General features: G+C 45.9%; 1 protein-coding gene and 1 pseudogene across 1 annotated transcript in view; one reads left to right on the top strand and one right to left on the bottom strand.

Annotated features, from left to right (window-relative positions):
- VANGL1 (VANGL planar cell polarity protein 1) overlaps window positions 1-8,644 on the bottom strand; it is a 43,324-nt gene extending 34,680 nt beyond the window's left edge. Inside the window, exon 1 of the mRNA XM_012761797.2 lies at window positions 8,531-8,644. The gene's annotated coding sequence lies outside the window, so the exon portion shown is untranslated. The remainder of the gene's footprint in view (window positions 1-8,530) is intronic.
- Window positions 8,645-18,078: 9,434 nt separating this feature from the next.
- Window positions 18,079-18,226, top strand: LOC142869855 (uncharacterized; annotated as a pseudogene).
- The last annotated feature ends 882 nt before the right edge of the window (window positions 18,227-19,108 follow it).

The raw sequence follows: 19,108 nt of genomic DNA, 5'->3' as shown, positions 1-19,108 counted from the left end.
ACTATTTTCTTTTTAAAGAAAAATTATTATTACTTCCTTGTCTATAATAGTAAAACGCTAGAAACAATCTAAATGCCCAAAACAGAGGAATAGTTAAGGAAAACATAGTTCATCCACCCAAAGAAATATCACATAAATATTTAAAATGGTAATTATGAAGAGGGGAAGCTTTTATAATATAATGAAAAAATTTAAAAGCAGGACACAGAATTGTAGATACATAGTGAATCTACATTACAGTTATAATCATATAAAATCGCTTATGTAAGGACAAAGATTTTTTAGGGGACACAGAAAATGAAAGCAGGTGATTTATTAGTTGCAGGCTCCTGGGTCTTTTCCCACATTTTCATTAGATATTGCTTTGCAATAAAAATAAATTGGAAACATTTCCAAGTACATTCCTGAGCTCCCACATGCTAAACCTTTACTTCTGGAAAACTGAGATCCACAAGTTCTGTCTTTTCCTACACCCCTCACCCCAGAGCTAGTCTCAGGCCAACACATTCATTCTTCCAGGGCCCCTGGAAGCAGAAACTGCAAACACAGCCAGTGAGATAAGTGTGAAGAAAAAACAAAAGAGCTGCAAATGCCATACCCTACCCCTACTGGGAGGAGGCCAAGTTTCTCTGACCCCAGCTACAAGTCTGGAGGGAATCAGGCCTCAGGGACATACCAACTCAGCCTCCAGAGCCTCAGATAAATACCAGTCAGGACGTGTTTGCCCTTACCATTCATTCTGCCTGGGAGTGAGGCACATTCACTTCCCCAGTCTTCCTACCAGGGCTAGCCTCCCTCGTCCCGAGGTCCTGACTCTTCATTTCACATCTCTGCTATGGAGAGCCCAAAGCTAGCCATGGGGAAGCCTGGGTCCTAGGCTGAGCTCAGCCACTCGCTAGTACAACCTGGGATAAGCCACTTTGCCTTCTTAAGCCTGTTTCCTCACTGATCTGGAAATATAAGCAGACACAGTATCTAAAGCTGGTTTCCAACCTCAGGCTTTGCTTACTTATTACTTATGGGACCTCAGTCAAATTAAAGCTATTTGAACATGAATCTATAGAATGTAAATATCAGGGTTGCCATGAAGTCTAAAGGAGCTAACCACTCCTTTGGGTGAGAGCGCCCAGCACAGGCTCCAGACGTTCTAGCTAAATGAAAGCCGGTGGAGTCAGCACTCTCTTTGCCACTTATGAAAACCCCATGCTCTCCTTGTCTTTCTCAATAAGAGAAAAGCTTAGAATGTAGTAGAGCAGAGAGCTAGTGGCTCACCTGCAGTCAGACAGACCTGGGCTTGTATCTCACTCCACGCTTCCTAACTAGCTGTGTACCTAGGCAAGGTGGTTTCCCCTTGGGCCTCAGAGGTTTCTTGTCCCATAAATAGGAAACAAGGCAGCCTATCTCGGGCGTGGCAGGGGGTGACTATAAAGATCAAATGTAAAAATGAACATAGCAGAGATTTTTTTTAAAAAGTTAAGTTTTGCTCCTGGACATATCTCCACTTTCCTAGAATTTCCTGAACACTTCAAAAGCTGGCTCATCCTTTTTGTCCCTACTCTCTCTCCTACCATTGCCACTAGCAATCTCAATGAGCTTTCAGCACCTTTGAGTCTCACTTGCTTTCTGCTCGGAGCTTTGCTACTTTCTCACCTGCTTCATACCCAGCAGACACCAACATTAGGAGGAGCAACCAAGATCTCCAGCCCTTTGTGAACTCAGACACTTTTCCTGAAAGTCCCTTGCCCAGCTCTCTGCTGTTCCCCAGATTCTAATGCCTGGCTGCTTGGCCCAGAAAACTGACTGTGTCCTCTTCTGGGTTCATTAACCCTTCACAGGTCCTACACTTCTTGTAGTGTTTGTGTTCCAACCCATAACTCTGATTCCCTGTTGCATCCCAACTTCTAGCTACTTCTCGCTAAATGCTGCTGGGGTATCAGAGAGGCAGCTGGCCCTGCAAAACCTGGGTGTTTGCCTCCCCCAGCTTCTATTTCCCACCCCTGTAAAAAAAGGTCCTTTAATATTTCTCTTCCTAGGGTTGTTGTGAGGATTAAAGGAGACTGTGGAGGTAAAGTGTCTGGCATATGATAACCCAAGTTTCATTTCCTTCCACTTTTGCCAGAGGACGTCATTCTTCATCCCCATTAAAACCTCCAGCTATCCATTAAGGCAACTCCAGGCATGTCCCTCAAAGGAAACCATGGGCTCCCCAGTGCCCTCTGGGGAAAGGCTTTACCTACCTCTACCAACCACCCTTGTCCTGGTTTCCCACCCACAATTCCTGCCTGTACTCACCAAAGGGGTGGATCTGCTGTCACTCCCTCCCTCTCGAATGTCACCCCAAACCCCTATCCTCAACACTCCCTTGTAACAACTCTAAGTTAGCCAGAGACTGCTGTGAGCCAAATCCAAAGGTCACATCCTTGTTGTCGTCCTCCCGCCCCTCTTAACCCTGTATTCATTTCATCCACTTCTGTGGCTAATAAGCAGCTGTGAGAGGCCACACTCAGCAGTGCTAGGGCACAGCAGTGACAAAAGCATGCTCCCTGGCCTCACAGAGCTTCTCGCTACAGCTGGCTAGCCTCCAATTTGATGGCACTTATGCCACTACTTCTCCAACATTCCCTTCCCTCTTCCCCATGAAGTTACCCTAGACACTAAAACCTCTCTGCGTTGTGCATCTCCATCCATGATTTTACTACAGTATAAGCTCCTTGGAGACAGGAGCTATGGCTCCGGGACACTCTGAACATAACAGGCACCCAACAAATACCCACTGAAAGGATAAATTCCCAGTGCTCCCCTTGGGATTACCAACACTACCCAGAGTTGCTCTCTAGTATCTCGGCCTACTCTTTCCAATTTCGTTTGCCAAGGTGACACCACCACCGTAACGATCCTATGGACCTAACCCTGTGCCATCTTCAGTGCTGTCTCCCCACTTCAACCCACACATCCACTGTCACTAATTCCACCTGTCCTCCAGGCTCCATCAGCACTGGGTAACCTACTGCAAAGCCTCCAGGTTTCCTCACTTAATCCATCAGAAGGAAGTTTAGGCCCCTGTTCTAAGTCATACTGTTTCTACCATAGGTATCAACTCTTGTCCCATCCAAGATGATTGAGAATTAAGGAGAAGCCACAGGAGGCAAGCTAATAAAATTCAGAGTGACTGCATTTTAAAAGAGGTTGAGCCAAGGTGAGAGCTTCAACAGACTTAGCAGAAGAGCATATCCTAAAGCTTATCACTGCAATGATATATTTATGAGACAGTTTCCTTGCATATATAAGAAATTAAGAGAATTCCTGACAAGGTCAGAAGGAATCCCTTATCAGAAAAGATAGTAAAGTAATCAAAAGAAATCAGGTTCCCTGGGTAGCAGACCCATAGGCTGTTGCTCTGGCCTGAATGGGATGGAGTCATGCAAAGGTGCAAATATGGATCCTAGAATCTGGAGCTGTCTCTCTCTCATGCTGATATGACCCATATTATGTTTGGACCAGAACAGGCAGCAGCCCCAGTGACCTTTTAAATTACAATGCAGACATCACTTCCCTGCTTAAAACCCTTCCCTGGTGTTCCACTGCACTCTAAATAAAATACAAAATCTTTCATTTGGTATGCACTGCTCTGCCCACCGCTCCAGCTCCCTCTTCCTCCTCTAGTTCCAGGTCCTATAAGGCAGAGCCCAGTATATCTGTTGGCATGCTTTTTTTTTTTTTTTTTTTTTTAAAGAAACAGGATCTCACTGTCACACAGGCTGGAGTGCAATGGTGGGATCCTAGCTCACTGCAGCCTTGAACTCCTGGGCTCTAGCAATCCTCCTGCCTCAGCGTCCTGAGTAGCTGGGACTACAGGCTTGAGCTACCCACGCCCAGCTTGGTACCCACTCTTTACGTGCCCTGTTTTGCCAAATTCCTACTCATCCCTCTCAACTTAAATAATGCTTCTTTCAAGAGGCCTTTCCTGATCTTCAGATCCAAACCAGGCCCTTTCCCACCACCCTGTACTCTTACTTTCCATCACAACTTCCAATTATACATTTATCTGTGTGATTACTTATTGTCCTGGCTCCTGTAAACTCCATGGGAGCAGGGAGCACCTTCGTTGCTATCTCTCCAGCTCCTAGAACATAGTGAGAGACCCATAAACGTCTGCTGAATGAAGGGTTTTGTGGCAGGTCTCAGGACATGGAGGCCATACATTCACTGTGGAAGAAACCATAGAGATTATTTATCCTTAGTTTTATAGGTGAAAAAAAGATGTGGAGATTAGATAGAGCAGTGATGTCAGAACTATTAAGAATAGAGATATACCACTGGCTCGCCGGCAGACCCACTCGGAGGCAGAATTTATATTTCAGACCCACTAAGCAAAAACTGGCAGCAGCATCTTTCAGCAGCCACCCAAGGGCATCCCGTCCCACCTGTCACCCACCCCTTAAGAGCCACAGGCTCTACTTGGATAACACCAGGACAGAGCCAGCTCATCAAACCACATCACACGAAGGCAAGGAGAACACTGCGAAACAGGTGCAAGGGGTACTTCTGTCTGAATGGCAGTATCTTAAATTCTGAAATTCCCAGGCAAAAATGTCAGAAAGGACGTCCTTCAGCACCCTTTATTAAAAGCAAAGTGAAGATCCGTGGCCTTGAATAGAACCTTCCCCTAAAGTCAAGTTCGCTCACATAAAATATACCTGACTACTACTTAAAGGAAAAACATAGTGTTCAGAAAATCATATGAAGGAAATAATATGTCAATGACAGTAGTAAACATAAGCTAGCCTTCATGAAAAGGAAATTATAAACACATCAACAGCTCTGCCTAGCGCTACTGAGTAATTAAGCTCTGGTTTAGAGGATAGCAAGTTATCTTGCAAGGAGTACAGAGACACATTGAATTTAAAGGGCCATTCTACTCCCTCTGCAGTGGATGTATTTCCAAGGGAAAGAAGTTTCCTGTACAACTGTGTTTATATACACTGTATACATTATCTTGAATATTTAATTTTTACCATACATAGAATTCCAGAAGGTTTACTCCATTAATTTATATTGTCTTGAAGCTAACATTTTTCTTAAGGTACCCATTTTTAATTATGTGGCACTGAAGGAGAAAATGACAATTTAAATGATTTTGTTTAGAGTCAGCTCTTCTAGAGAAGAGTAGCAAACAGACTAGGTTCTGGAGTTAGACTATCAGCATTCAAATCCTGGCTCCAGTCTTATCTGTACTTGCTGTGTGTCACCTCGGAACAAGTTAACTTCTCTCTGCCTCAGTTTCCCTAGCTGTAGCAACAGAATTCTACTTCTAGGCCTGTGGTGGGTATTAAATGAGACAATTCATAAAGATCATTAGCAACTGTCAACCATTATTATTATTCAGAAAAGTGAAATTCCCTCAGAAAGAATACCTTTGTAATGACCATTATTAACCACAGCTGAGTAATTTAGTGATTTCCATTCTGTTCCTTGCAGGCCTCCATTTACTGCCCCCAGGTTGGAAGCGAATGCCAGAGAGATCAGAGAAAATTGTGTGTGTGTTAGCAGGTGTACCTGGAGAGGCACAGGCAGTGGAGAAGTATGGCAAGGTCTATAAAACATTTTGCTGAACTTGTGGTCCATAAGACATTATCCACCTGATGTGAGTGTCTGTAGGGCTGGTGGCACGTGTGACAAACACAACGATTCTTTTATTACAACAAAACTCTTTCAAATGAATGATTCTGTGTAATTACTCACAAGGAAAGAAAATGTCAACTTCATTTTACCTGTTTTGCCAATGATTTCAACTAACCTTGCTAGAATAACTGCTCTTGACTCCAGTCACTAATTACCTCTGAAACACCTCCAACAGCTTGCTATAGATTTCTGAAGAGCTGTGAATGGTTAACATGTCTGTTGTGCTCTGATGAGCATATTTGCTTTCGAGTGACTCCCTTGTCCCCTGCCAGATTTTTAAACTTCAGAAAAATAGATTTCATGAGCGCTACCTCCTCTGTAAATCCAATGGTGCTGGGTCCAAGGACTACTGCCCGGTAAGTGGGATTCAGAAGGCCACTGCTAGAGACAGACAGCAGGCAGACTCACATGCACCCTTTCATCAAACTTCAGCAAGACCAAGACTGCTAACAGAAGCATGGTCCAGCCACAAGCCCGCTTAATCTTATTCATCTTAAGAAAAATAGAATAGCACGATGCCCAAATCACACACCAAACCAGCTAGTTGACTTTATAGAGACATAATGGTAATAATAGTCTTAACAGCTTATAGTTATCAAGTGCTTACTATGTGTTAGGCACTGTTTTTAAGTGTTTACATGTAATGTCTCACTTAATTCCCAGAACAAGCCGTTAAGAGAAATAAAATGTTCATTTCATGTTACAGTTAAGAAACCAAGCTCATACACTGGTAAGTGCTAGAGCCAGGGCTTGAACTTTGAGAGTCTAACTCCAGAACCTGTGCCCTTTGCTACGGAAAATGTATAGCAAGGTAGCAATTACCAGAATTGTTTATTTACATAGAGAAGGGTAGGCAACAATCATAAATTGTCCTAAACCACACATAACCCCACAAAGAATTATGCAATTTCAATTCCCACTCACAGGTTTGGTGTCCCACGCATTGTGGGGAGTGCAGGAGAAAAGAAATAAATCTAAAATAGTTCTAGCTCCCAAGGAGCTCACCGCCCAAAGGTGGAAACCTCCAATTAAAACACAATGTGATAAGGGCCCATTCAATCTAAATAGCTGAAGTCTAGGATATGTGTGTTAGGGGGATGAAGGGGGAGGGTGCAGTCTTCACTCAATGTTTATTTATTGTTCAACAGACAAGGGTATGGTGGGATTGTTTCTTGCGAAGGAAACTAAATTTCCTTTATAGTTCTGTCCTGTTGCGGGATACATAAAATAATAAAAATGTACTGCTTGGCAAGCATCGTTACAAATATGCCACTCACAAAATTCTCCCATTTTTACACTGCCAACATTGTTAACAGTAAAATTTCACACCAAGCGTTTCCACTAATTAAATCGAGAGACACCAGCGTTTGGGAATGCTTAATGCACATACACAGGTGAAGTGTGTTACTTCTTTGAACTGTAGGAAAAAAACAGTTTCCTCCCACAAATCAAAGCCCCAAATATATCACATTGATTTAATTCAACTCTAAAAACTCTATAATTAGTGGTTACATAAAATAGCTAATTACGTCTCCCTGGATTCAGACAGTTTCTGCCATCTCACTTACAGAGCCTAGGAGCTGTGTAATCAAACAACCCACCCACTGGAAGGAGAATGCTAATTAGCATTGTTGATTGGTGACACAAGTTATAATATTTTTCAGCAACCCTGTAAAATTTATAAACATGTCAGTGAAAATGCCAGATTCCTTACAGCTTGCTAGCTTTCGGGAGTAAGTGTCCAAGAATACAACATGCATTTCCAACAAAAGCCGGGTCAAAAGAGTTTTAACAAAATGCACGTGCCAGCCCACACAATCATCATAACAAAGCGCTCTAACACCTCCTAACAAGCATCTAAGCGAGCTCACAACACCTTCTCGGCGTAGGCTTCAGACCTGGCAGACCATGTTTGGAGATGAGAAAGCTGAGCAACAGATTTCTCGGCTCCAAGTCTCCTCAGCTCATCACCAAGCAGCCAGGCCACGGCTCCGCCCCACTCCTGCCTCCGCCGCAGACGCGTTTAAATTTTTATAAAGCTTCACACTTCTCTGGGCGCGATGCTTGGGGCAGTTCAAAGGCTGCGGGAGGAAATGAGGTCCTGTCGGTGGCGAAGGCTGCCCCAGCGCGGCGAGAGTCCCTCAAGCAGGGACTCCGCGGGCAGAGACTCGCAGGACGCCTCCGCTCCACCCCGGCGTTTTTGAAAGTAAACTCCTACCTGCCTGTTGCGCTCTCCGACGCGCAACCGGACTCGCCCCCCCGGCCTCCGGGGCCGGCTCAAATCTGTGAGCGAGGTGTGAACACAGGCCAGCTCTGTCCGGGTGCCTGGCGAAGCGCCAGGCGGTCCCCTGGCGCGGGCGGGTCCCGGGTCGACCCCGCGGAGAGACGGAAAGCGCGGTGCGCCGGCCCCCGCCCCGCACGGCCGCTGCGGCCGCGGTGCCGCCACCGACGCTCGGCCGCTCCCTGCCGGCCCGCCCGCCCGCCGCCCCGGCAAGCACGCCCGAGGGGCGCACCCCCAAGGCCGGCCGGGGGAGAAGGGGGCGTCCGAGGGTGGGCAGGGAACCTGGGACCCGAGCGAGTGTGGGGTGCGGCGGAGAGCGCAGGGCAAGGGCAGGAGGCGCGCGCGCAGGCACGGAGCGGAGTGGGGTCCCGGAAAGCACGACCGGCGCGGTCCGCAGGAGAGGGCACTCCGGCCAGAGGCTGGAGGCCAGTCGACCGGGATCTAAGTCCGGCGGTGGCAGCGCGGGCGGAGGGCGCAAGGGCGCGTGGGGTCCGGGTGGGGGCGTCTCCCGCCGGAGGTCTGCCCGGGGCCGCCGCCGCGCCGCGCCCGGCCTCTCGCGGGACTCACCTCCGCGCCGGCCGTGCGGGCTCCGCGGCCGTGGTCTCGGCTCCCAGCGGCCCCGGCTCTGCGGCCTGCGCTGGGCTCCAGGAGAGACAGAGCCCCGCCGCCGCGGCACTGCTGCTTTCCGCTTCCTGTCCCGGCGCCGCCCCGCAGCCCGAGCCCAGCCCTGCGAGCCCGGCGCGGCCGCGAGCCAAGAGCAGCGAGCGCTGCCGCCCCGCCGCGGGCCCGGCCCACCTGCAGCGGAGGGCGGGGCCGGCCCGCGTCCCCCGACCCTCCAGTGCCCTCCCCTCCCCCACATACAGGGGACGCACGCGGAGGCGAGGGCAGTCACACTCAGATACACACAGGGCCTGGGAATGACACCCCCCCACACACACACTTGTACACGGACACGCACAGTCCAGTGCCCACCCTTCTGGGAGACACATATCATAAACGCACGACCCAGGGATTGACACCCAGCCTCAGCGCCCCAACATACTTGCAATCTCAAGTTCGCATACATACATACACATACACATACAATCATGCACAAAATCCAAGCCCATTTATGTTCACCAGAGCTCCAACCCACATTTTCACACGGCTCAGGGACTAATTCTCCAACCCTCCTACACACATACACACATTCCAAGAACTGACCTACAAGTCCTCATATGCAGGCACACCTCAGCCCATAAACACGCACTTCAGCTCACATGTGGCCCAGGAGCTGACCCCACAAAAAATAACTACACACACACAACACCTTACAGGCCCCCACTGCCAGCCTCTTCCTCCTCCCCTTAAGGAGCAGGCACTACCCCTAGCCCCAGTCCCCTAGAAACTGCTGGAAGAGCACATCTCTGCAGGTGGGGAGTGGAAGGTTTGGTGCTGATTCAACCAGGTATGCCCCTCTCTGAGCCTTTGTTTCCCTGGCTGAAAAGTGGTGGGCATGCTAATGTCCACCTTGCAGGATTGTGGTGAGGCTGATAGTCAGTGGCCCATGCCCAGTAGGCACTGAACAACTGGCAACTACTTTCATGAATATTTGCACTCTTCTTAACTTAGTAGTCTTGTGTTGGTAAGATTAGGGATCCATGCTAACCCAGCTGGGACCCAAATGTGTTTAGGGACAGAATTATTGAGTAGAGCAGTGTATAATGAAGTGCTAAGTCTGTGAGGGTTGTCTGCAGGGGCATTGTGGGCAGTAGAGTGGGAAACATGCCCAGCCTGAAGTAGCCTTAGTCAGGGAACTTTAGCCCCCAGAAGCCCTCAGTCCCCTTGACCACCTCTTCCTCATCCCCTCTGTTTCCAGTTTTCTCCCCCACATATCACACATCCTTGAGAGGACATCCATATGTTCAGTGTAGCTGATTTTCACCACTTCCAGCCACCAGGCTTTGCTGCCCCCTCAGCGGCCCAGACCATCTGTCCCCAACCCCAAGCCTCTCAGCGGGCTCCTGAGGGCAGATGCTGCTGACCCAGGCAGCCAAGGCCAGCAGTCTGTCCACCCAAATCAGTCCTCAGGTGCAGAAATGCAGAGCTTTATAAAAATATGTCTCTCTTGTCTTTAAAATGTTGAGCCTTCAAAGTTCAAACAGGCCAGGGATTTCCCATTCTAATTATAATGTTTCCAAATAACCCCAATGTAGCATACTGATCCTCAATGAGTCTTCATAGAAAGTAATTCTAATTCACTTTAGGTTATTATGTCTAGCTACCTTACAATTCGATGCTTTTGTGGCAAAGAGGAGTAGTCCAAAATAAACTATTTTAAAGTACAGTTCACCTTCAAATGCCATTTGCTGTTCATTTTTATCCAACAATCTTAAGTCTTCAAGTTGGGAAAATAAGCAGTGGAAAACTTCCGAGGAGCTGGGTGGTGGTTTGTGTAAGCTAGAGGGCTACCCTGGCTCTTGTTGACTGTCACCAAGTAGTTCAGCCTCATTTGCTTTTTGCCTAAAGTTCAGTCTTCCAGTTCAGCCTTAGTAATAAAGGTAATATTGTGGGCACCATCTGCCCTTCCATTGTTTCATGAATCCATTTGTTTCAAACTCAATTTGGGAAGTGGAATACTATTATTGGGTGCTCTCAAGACTGTGTTCCAAAAATGTGTGCATGCATGCAGTCTTATTCTCACAGCGTTCCCAAATCCCGGAATGCTACTGTGGTATTATGTCTATGTTTTGGGTTTCAGCCTCGGTGGTTCCTGGCTCACAGCTCCTGTAAGCCTTGTTATTTCCTAAGTGACTAGAGCAATGAGGATATCTTTTGTTAGTGTTTGGTCTTTTGTCCTTGGTTCCCCAAGCAGCTGTGGAAACAGCTTCAGAGAGATAAAGGTGAAAGACAGTCTTTTGTTATTTATTATAAACCCTTTTCTACCACACCTGAGCTCATGTTAATGAGGCGAATTTTGGAAAGTGCCTAGATAACCCTTGAGAGGGGACTGGTCGTCAGGGGGTGCTCAGAGGGTTGGAGCATTCACCCCACAGTATTTACACATTATTGAAGAGATAGGATGCAAATAACCAATACAAAGCAAGAAGGTGAGCATAAAAATTCAGAGTGCTATGGGAATAAAAATAGGAGAAGTTTCTGGTTGGGAGACCTAGGAAAGGCTCCACAGCACAGGTGGTATTTGAGTTGGGTCTTGGCAGACAGGACAAATTTTAGTGGATAGCTGAGAAGAAAAATCAAACTCAGTTTCTTCCTACTATACTCTCACAACATGGAACACTTCTGTGACCAAATGTGTGGGAGTGTTTCCCCATACACTAAGCTAGCAAACAATTCTGTGGTAGACACCAGCTGAATAGTTAAGGTGAATAGTTAAGGCCAGCTGAATAGTTAAGGCCATCGGTGGATGGCCAGTGATTTAACCAATTCTGCCTACACAGTGAAGCTTCCATCCAAAGGGACTGGGTTCAGGGGCTTCTAGATAGCCTGACACATGGAAGCTTCCAGGGAGGTGAAGGAGAACATGTTCCATGTGCTGGGGAGGGTGGTGCACTCCATCTCTGTGGAGACAGAACCCCTCCAGACCTCACCCTGTGCATCTCCCCATCTGGCTGTTTATCTGCACCCTTTAAAATATCCTTTATAATAAACTAGTAAATATAAGTGTTTCCTTGAGTTCTATGGGCCTCTCCAGCAAATTAATTAAACAGGATGAGGGGGTTGTGGGAGCCAGTTGGTCAGAAGTTCTGGGTATCTGGACTTGCAACTGTCATCTGAAGTGGTTTTAGTCTTGGGGACTGAGCCTTCAACCTGTAAGACATGATGCTGCACAGGTAGGTAGTGTCAGACTTGATTTGAGCCAGAGGACACCCAAGGGGTGTCTGTCTGCTGCAGAATGAATGACTATAAAATTGTCCCTGGGAAGATAATAACCTAACCAGTGAACAATCTAATTGAAAAGTTGTGATATATGCACATAACATAAAGGTAGTTAACAACAAAAGATAATACGTAAAATGCTAAATGCACTAACGGCATACTTTTTAAAGAGGTTACTTAACCCACCACAAGAATTATGAATATTTCCCCCTAAAAAATGGTTTAGTAAGAAAGGCTTCTGATCCACAAAATAGATTGTGCAAAGTCTATGATTTAGGATGAAGACTTTATAAATAGGAGAATCTCTAGTCCCTCACTTAGATACTATTTACACCTAATTTATAGACAATTCTAATTCACTTTATTATCTGATTCCTGAGCCCACTATAGATTAGAAAAATAGTAAAGCTCAGGAAGACCCCAGGGGCCACCAAAGGGGTCACTGTGAGGACGCTTTAATTCCAAAGCACATGCCCTTTCTTTTTGCCAGCTGTTCCTCTGGCACACTGCACATTGCAGGAAAATAGCTAGGGATGCAAGGGGCCTTAGCTGTAGAAGGCTAGACGGCTGTTCTTTGTGCAGTACTCTATTTAAGAAGATGAGAAGATATGAAATAAATGTTAGATTTTTTTTTTTTTTTTTTTTTTTTTGAGACAGAGTCTCGCTTTTGTTGCCCAGGCTAGAGTGAGTGCCGTGGCGTCAGCCTAGCTCACAGCAACCTCAAACTCCTGGGCTCGAGTGATCCTTCTGCCTCAGCCTCCCGGGTAGCTGGGACTACAGGCATGCGCCACCATGCCCGGCTAATTTTTTATATATATATCAGTTGGCCAATTAATTTCTTTCTATTTATAGTAGAGACGGGGTCTCGCTCTTGCTCAGGTTGGTTTTGAACTCCTGACCTTGAGCAATCCGCCCGCCTCGGCCTCCCAAGAGCTAGGATTACAGGCGTGAGCCACAGCGCCCGGCCAATAAATGTTAGATTTCCATCCAAAGTGTTTGAAATGTTAAAAAGTGCTAATTCATTAAAGGACCATTTTCTGTAAAATCCGCATGTTTAATATTAATATATGTCTATTGGTTAACAATGCCAGTAATGAAGTGCTATAATACGGGTCATTAACGCCCCAAAAGAGCCTCCCAGGCCTAGATGGTCAGGGAAAGGTTCCCAAGGGAGGATCAATTTGTCCTCACCTTGAGGAAAGAGAAATGGAGTAGGCATAGGTGGGGACAGTGGCTGGGGAGCCACTGGCCTATCCCAAGTACTAGCTATAGCTGTGTTGAGGAAATGGGTCAGTCGTATTCCTATGTGGAGAGCCGGCAGACCTCAGTTATCTACTCACGGGCAGGGAGCTGGGCAGCCAGGTTCAAGAGGAGGGCTTATGTTGAGACAGAGGATTCAACATTGAGTGGCTAGGATTAGAAGGTAGAGAACGTAGACTCCAACACTAATGTTTGAATTTTTTTTTCTTAAGGGCAGCTCAGCCTGCAGAAAGGGCCTGGCTTCACCTGGCTGTGACTCCCGGACCAGAAGGAGAAGGACAAGTACTTGGCAGATAAAGAAGGAGGAAGCATGCCGGGCAAAGGCACAGACGTGTGACAGAGTAGGTCCAGGAAGTCAGAGAGGCGCATCTGTGGTGGCCTCTGGTGGCGTGCAGTGCCGATGAGCTGGCTGGTGGCAGGGGACCACCCAGGCAGCTGCTGCAGAACTGCAGGTCTGGTGGGGTAAGTTCCTGAATGAGATGGTGTTATGGGGGAAGGAAAGGCAGGCCGGAGTGTTGAAACGGGACAGCTCTCTAGGGCACCTGTTGGCAGTTTGGCATGGGGGAGGTGGACTGGGATGGGTGGGAGGGCCTGGGCATGGACCAGAGCTCATAGGGCCCTATTGGCAGGCTTAGAAGTTTGGGTTTTGTTTGATAGGCAATGGGGAGCCATTGGAGGGTTTTTATGGAGAGGAAGAGGAATAAGAAGAGCAGACCTTGACTGCAGTGTGGAGAGTGGCCTGGTGACAGGGCAGAGTGAAGGCAGGGAGATGTAGGAAGCCCACGGTGATGAGCAGGCCTGAGTTGATGCAGCCGTTGCAGGCAAACCTCAGTCACAAATGGAGAACCAGGAGGAGGAAGAAGTTCAAGGAGAAAAGGTCAGTTGACTTCTAGCCATGTTGAGTGTAAGTTACCTGTAGGATGTGCAGGTGCACAGAATAATGGTTCACATTACTGAGCATTTATTATTTGTCAGGCACTGTGCTAGTATTCTACGTGTCTTATTTGTTCTTCCCTATAGCCTATGATATAGGTCCTCTACATTTTACAGAAAAGGAAACTCGGGCACACAAAGGTTAAATAACTTGACTAAGATCACACAGCTGCTAACTGGCAGGGCCTGGCTTTGAACCCAGGTTGGCTGACCACAGATTTCTCGTTTTTAATCCATAAGCTATACTGCTCTTTGGCAGTGTGGGTTTAGAACTCAGGAGAAGAGAGGCTAATGATAGTGAACACAGTTGTCAGAGAGCCCGTGTAGCTGGTGATGCAGTAGGAAAAAGAACAAGAGGTGGGTAGAGAAATACAGAGGGTGTGAAGCAGAGCTAAGACGGGGACATGCGGAGGTGAGACAGTGCCATTATTTTGTTTGCCATGGGAAACTCTTAAACCTTTTTAGAGACAGGGAGAAGTAACCAGAGAGAGGTTCAAAATTTAAGAAAGAAGGGGTAATTTGGGGGAACAAGGATGGTGTGTTCGAGAGCACAGGTGACAGGACTAGCCTTGTACAGGTACAGACAGGTGAGACTACCAGGTCGGTGCAGGAGGTCAAGGCTGCCCCAGTATTCTCCATGAAGCAGGACGCAAGAGGTTCTGGCAGGACCAGGGAGGCCAGTATATGGTGTCAGCTGAGCAGCGATGTATCTGATGGCTTCTCAGGGCCCTTTGAGACTCTAATTGCCACTGGCATAGAAACCACAGAAACATGCACATTCCCCAAATTTTTACAAACAATTTGAATTGGGTTTACAGACCCTGGGGCCCTTCCAGAGTCCCCAGAGGTAGTATAATACTCTCTAAAGTCTCTTCTATGTCTGGTAATTTTTATCTGTGATGAATTGGGTTTGAGTTGAGGGTAGGATGTTCAAGTGGAAACTTGAAAAAGCAGTTGCGATGGTGGGATTTCCTCTTAAATAGCTTTGCCTGGGCTGGGGAATGTAGTCTGTGGACAGGAAACAAGCATGCCCTGTACACAGCTGCTGGGCCCCTGGGAGCCTAAACAAGCAGTCATGGTCTGTGGACCAGGTGCACTCACTCTCCAGTTGGCCCAGCCGCTGGTGTCCCGCCAGGCTTCTCTGCAGGCCCCAGCAGGCAGGCCCACTCCTAGGCCCAGCCACTAGCGTTACCTTAGGGGCTGGGAAGAGGGAGACCAGTGTCAGGTAGATATCAGATCTCAGAAGCAGGATCCTGCCAAGCCTGCAGTCCGCCCCTGTGCTTCAGTTGTTATCACTGAAAAGGACAGGAGCCCAGCCAGGGGCAGAGAGCCCGATGAAGACACCAGCCAGTGCACAGGGCGTGGGGCTGCTGGGTATTCCCCAAATGATTACCCTTGCCTGGGCAGGGCAAAGGATCACACTCAGGGCCAACCTGGGCAGAGCTGGACAAGGCTAATAATACCTTCTGGGACCTGGAAGTTTCTTCTTTAATGTTGCTTTTTAATCTGTGACATCATCGTCAGTAATTCATTAACTATTTATGGGAAACACTTGAATAACACACCACATACAGTGTTAAACTAATTATTTGGACTAACACCAGGTGGCATTATTTCCCCAGGGTGAACCAGCCTCTGGAGCTGCTGGCTGTGGAGGAGACACAGGCGTGGAAGGCAAGCCTTGGCTTCGGGCCCACAGCAGATCCACCCTCCCTCCTGAGTCATAAATGGTCTTTGTGGGATGTGCCGAAGGAAGGGCCAAGTCTGGGCACAGTAGGATGACACTGTTAACCCATTTTAGCGATCAGCGTTTGTATTTATCATGCCTTTTTATTTTCTGTATTTCTGATGCTTTGATATTTTCGGCCTTGCTGACCCTGGAGGGCCAGCCCCTCTTAGAGCTAGCTAATTCCCAGAGATAGTGAAGGCTCGCCCATGAACATACTTTTCACGTGCAAACTAACCAATCCAGAGCTTATACGCCTGCCACTTCCTTTATCAGGTTCTTGTGGGACTGGTATCCTGGGCCACTATCCTGCTGCCCCAAACACTCCAGGGCCACATAGCAGGCAAGTGGAGACAGCCCCCACACAGCAAAGCTTGCTGAAACTATTCACACTAGCCAATCCTAAGCCTGCTAACCCTGCCTGGCCTGATTCATCCCACTGGAACCACAATAAAGGCTCTCACCCATGTGTTCCACCTGCTCCCTCTGCCTCCTGGCCGACTCTGGCCATGGCATGGCATGCCTGCTCCTCTTGGGAACCATGAGTAGCAAACTACCTTTTCAGTGGCAGTTGTCTCCTGATCTGTTGGCCTCACCATGCCTGAATATAACAAAACCTACATTTTAAAACAGGGTTTGCATTGAATCTTTGCTGATTTGTGAACTATATAAATGGTAGAAAAAATATTTATTGTGTTCTTGCAATGTGTCAGGCATTATAATAGTCATCTTTTATCTGCTATCTTATTTAATGGTATTTTCCTGGTAACAATCTAAAGTAGAGATTTTATAAAAATTCAAATAGGTTAAATAACTTTCCCTAGGTCACAAGACTGGAGCTCACCTCAGGTCTTCTGGTTCCCAGCACAGAACTTTCCTGCTACACTAGTTGTAGATAACTAAGACAGTTTTGTTTTTCTTTTATCTTTTTTTTTTTTAAGAGACGGGGGGAGGGGGCATCTCACTATGTTGCCCTGTCTGGACTTGAACTCTTGGGCTCAAGCAATCCTCCTACCTCTGTTTCCCAAGTAGCTAAGACTACAGGCACATACCACTGCATCTGGAATATTTCTTTTTGTTGTTTCTTTATTCCCTCTTTCTTCCCTGATTAATGATCACTGCCCCCCCACTACTTTTCTTCCTAACATTCCCTTTCTTAAAAAAAAAGTTCCTTTGCAATGTTATTTGTCAGTCCCTACCCCCACTGTGCCCCAAGTGAAAATCTAAAAGACAAATAAATTAAAAATTACAGAATATAATAAAATTTCTTTTTTTAATTATAAAAGGTTTTAAGTTCTGAACTTATAATTAGTTAATAAAGTCTTCAAATACGTACTTTGTTTTAAACGATTTTTTAAAAACACCAGGACCAAGACAGTAACAAGGCAGATTTACTCTCCCACCTGAAATGACTCTAAATTAGGACAAAATATATGAAACAACAGGATTCAAGAAATTGGACATCAGGTAACAGAATACAATGATCACTGAGAGGCAGGAAACAAGGTAGGTTGTCCCTACCATTGTCCTAGCTTGCTGCCTAGAGAGAGTTTTCAGATTGTGGTGCAGGGAGGGGGAACCCAACAGAACCTCTTGGTCCCCTGCATTGAAAAAGGCAGCCTAGGGTTCCAGGAAGGCCAAGGGGACCAGAGTGTGCAGCACAGAGCAGCAGAGATGAGAGAGCTATGGAGAAAGAGAACTCTAGAGTCTACGGAGGATCCCCTCAAGTATTCAACTGAGTACTGTTCAGTGCAAGTGTGTGAGAAAAGAATCCCTTGAATGGATAAGGTGGAACAGTACCTAGAACTCACACAGGAATGTAAATAGTCCCTGTTACAACCGGCCAGGCTGGAAAACCTCACAGACCATGGGGCATTGGGTAGTGCAATCAGAAAGCTATTCCCTCAGTAGTGTGGCAAAAAAGCCCTATATTAAATGTTGCTCTGGTTATGCCAAACAATGCTTAGATGCAAAACCTGGAAGCATCAAACTATTTCCAAATACTTTGTATTCCAGAACAAAGTTCAAGAATATTTATGGACTACATAAATATCCATCCTCCAACAAAGTAAATGCACAATGACAAAGATCCTATTAAAAATCACCAAACATGTAAAAACGCAGGAGACTATGTATGACCCATAATGAGGAGGAAAGTTTCTATCAACTGAAACTCAACAGAACTGGCACAGATGATACGGTGGTAGAAAAAGACATTAAAATAGTCATTTAATTGTTATTTCATATGTTCAAAAAGCTAGAAGAAAGATTAAACATGGTAAGTTAGAGAACTGAAAGATGTAAAGCAAATCCAAGAACATGGTAATGGATTTATTGGGGGGCGGTGGAGACGGGCTTCTCTGTGGGCCTTATAACTGTACCCATGCCAGGGTAAATTGCAGCCTTGAACTATTGCCCAGCTGCCTTATCGGTAGGCTGTGAGCACTGAAGGAGATTGCACAGTGGGGCAAAAAATTCCAAGGTCAGCTTCTAGAGATGAAAATTGCAATTTCTGACATAAGAATTATATTAGACAGGATTAACAAAAGATAAGACATTATAGAAGAAAAAATTAGTAAACTTGAAGACATAGCAATAGAAACCATCCAAAATGAAACATAAAGAGAAAAAAATAATTAAAAAGTGAACCAAGCAAGCCATGGGCAATTTCAAGTGGTATAATATACATATGTAGCAGGAGTTCCCCAGAAGGAGGATAGAAAAAAATCAATGAAGACATAATGGTGTTAATTTTTTTTTTTCTGAAACCCTCAGATTCAAGAACTTCAGCAGACTCCAGGCACAATAAACATGAAGAAAACAACATCAAGATTCATCAAAATAAAATTACCCAAAACAAGTAACAAAGGGAAAAGCACCCAAAGAGGGGGGTAAAAAAAAAAAAGACACAGTATATAGAGAGGAACTACAATATGAACAATAGCAAACTTATTGTCAGAAACAATGCCAACAGGAAGACAATGGAGTAACATCTTTAAAGTACTGAAATAAAAAAGTCAGCATAGAATCTATATAATATACATCTATAGTGAAAATGTCTTTCAAAAATGAAGGCAAAATAAAGAAATTTTCACACTTACAAAATCTAAAAGAATTAATCACCAGCAAGTTCATTAACGTTTTCTTCTTCAATGTCTAATCAGTAATAAATCTCATCCAATATACTTTTTATTTCAGACAGTGTAGTTTTATCCTTTAAATTTTATCTGAGTCTCTTATATTGTCCATGTTTTAAATTTTTAAAAATATTGAATGCAGTGATAAGAACTATTTTAATGCCCTTGTCAGCTAAATTTAACATCCATATCAACTTCATGTCACTTTCA

Source organism: Microcebus murinus, chromosome 2 (assembly GCF_040939455.1).
Source record: "Microcebus murinus isolate Inina chromosome 2, M.murinus_Inina_mat1.0, whole genome shotgun sequence".
Lineage (NCBI taxonomy): Eukaryota > Metazoa > Chordata > Mammalia > Primates > Cheirogaleidae > Microcebus > Microcebus murinus.
This window is presented reverse-complemented; position numbering and strand designations above follow the sequence as displayed.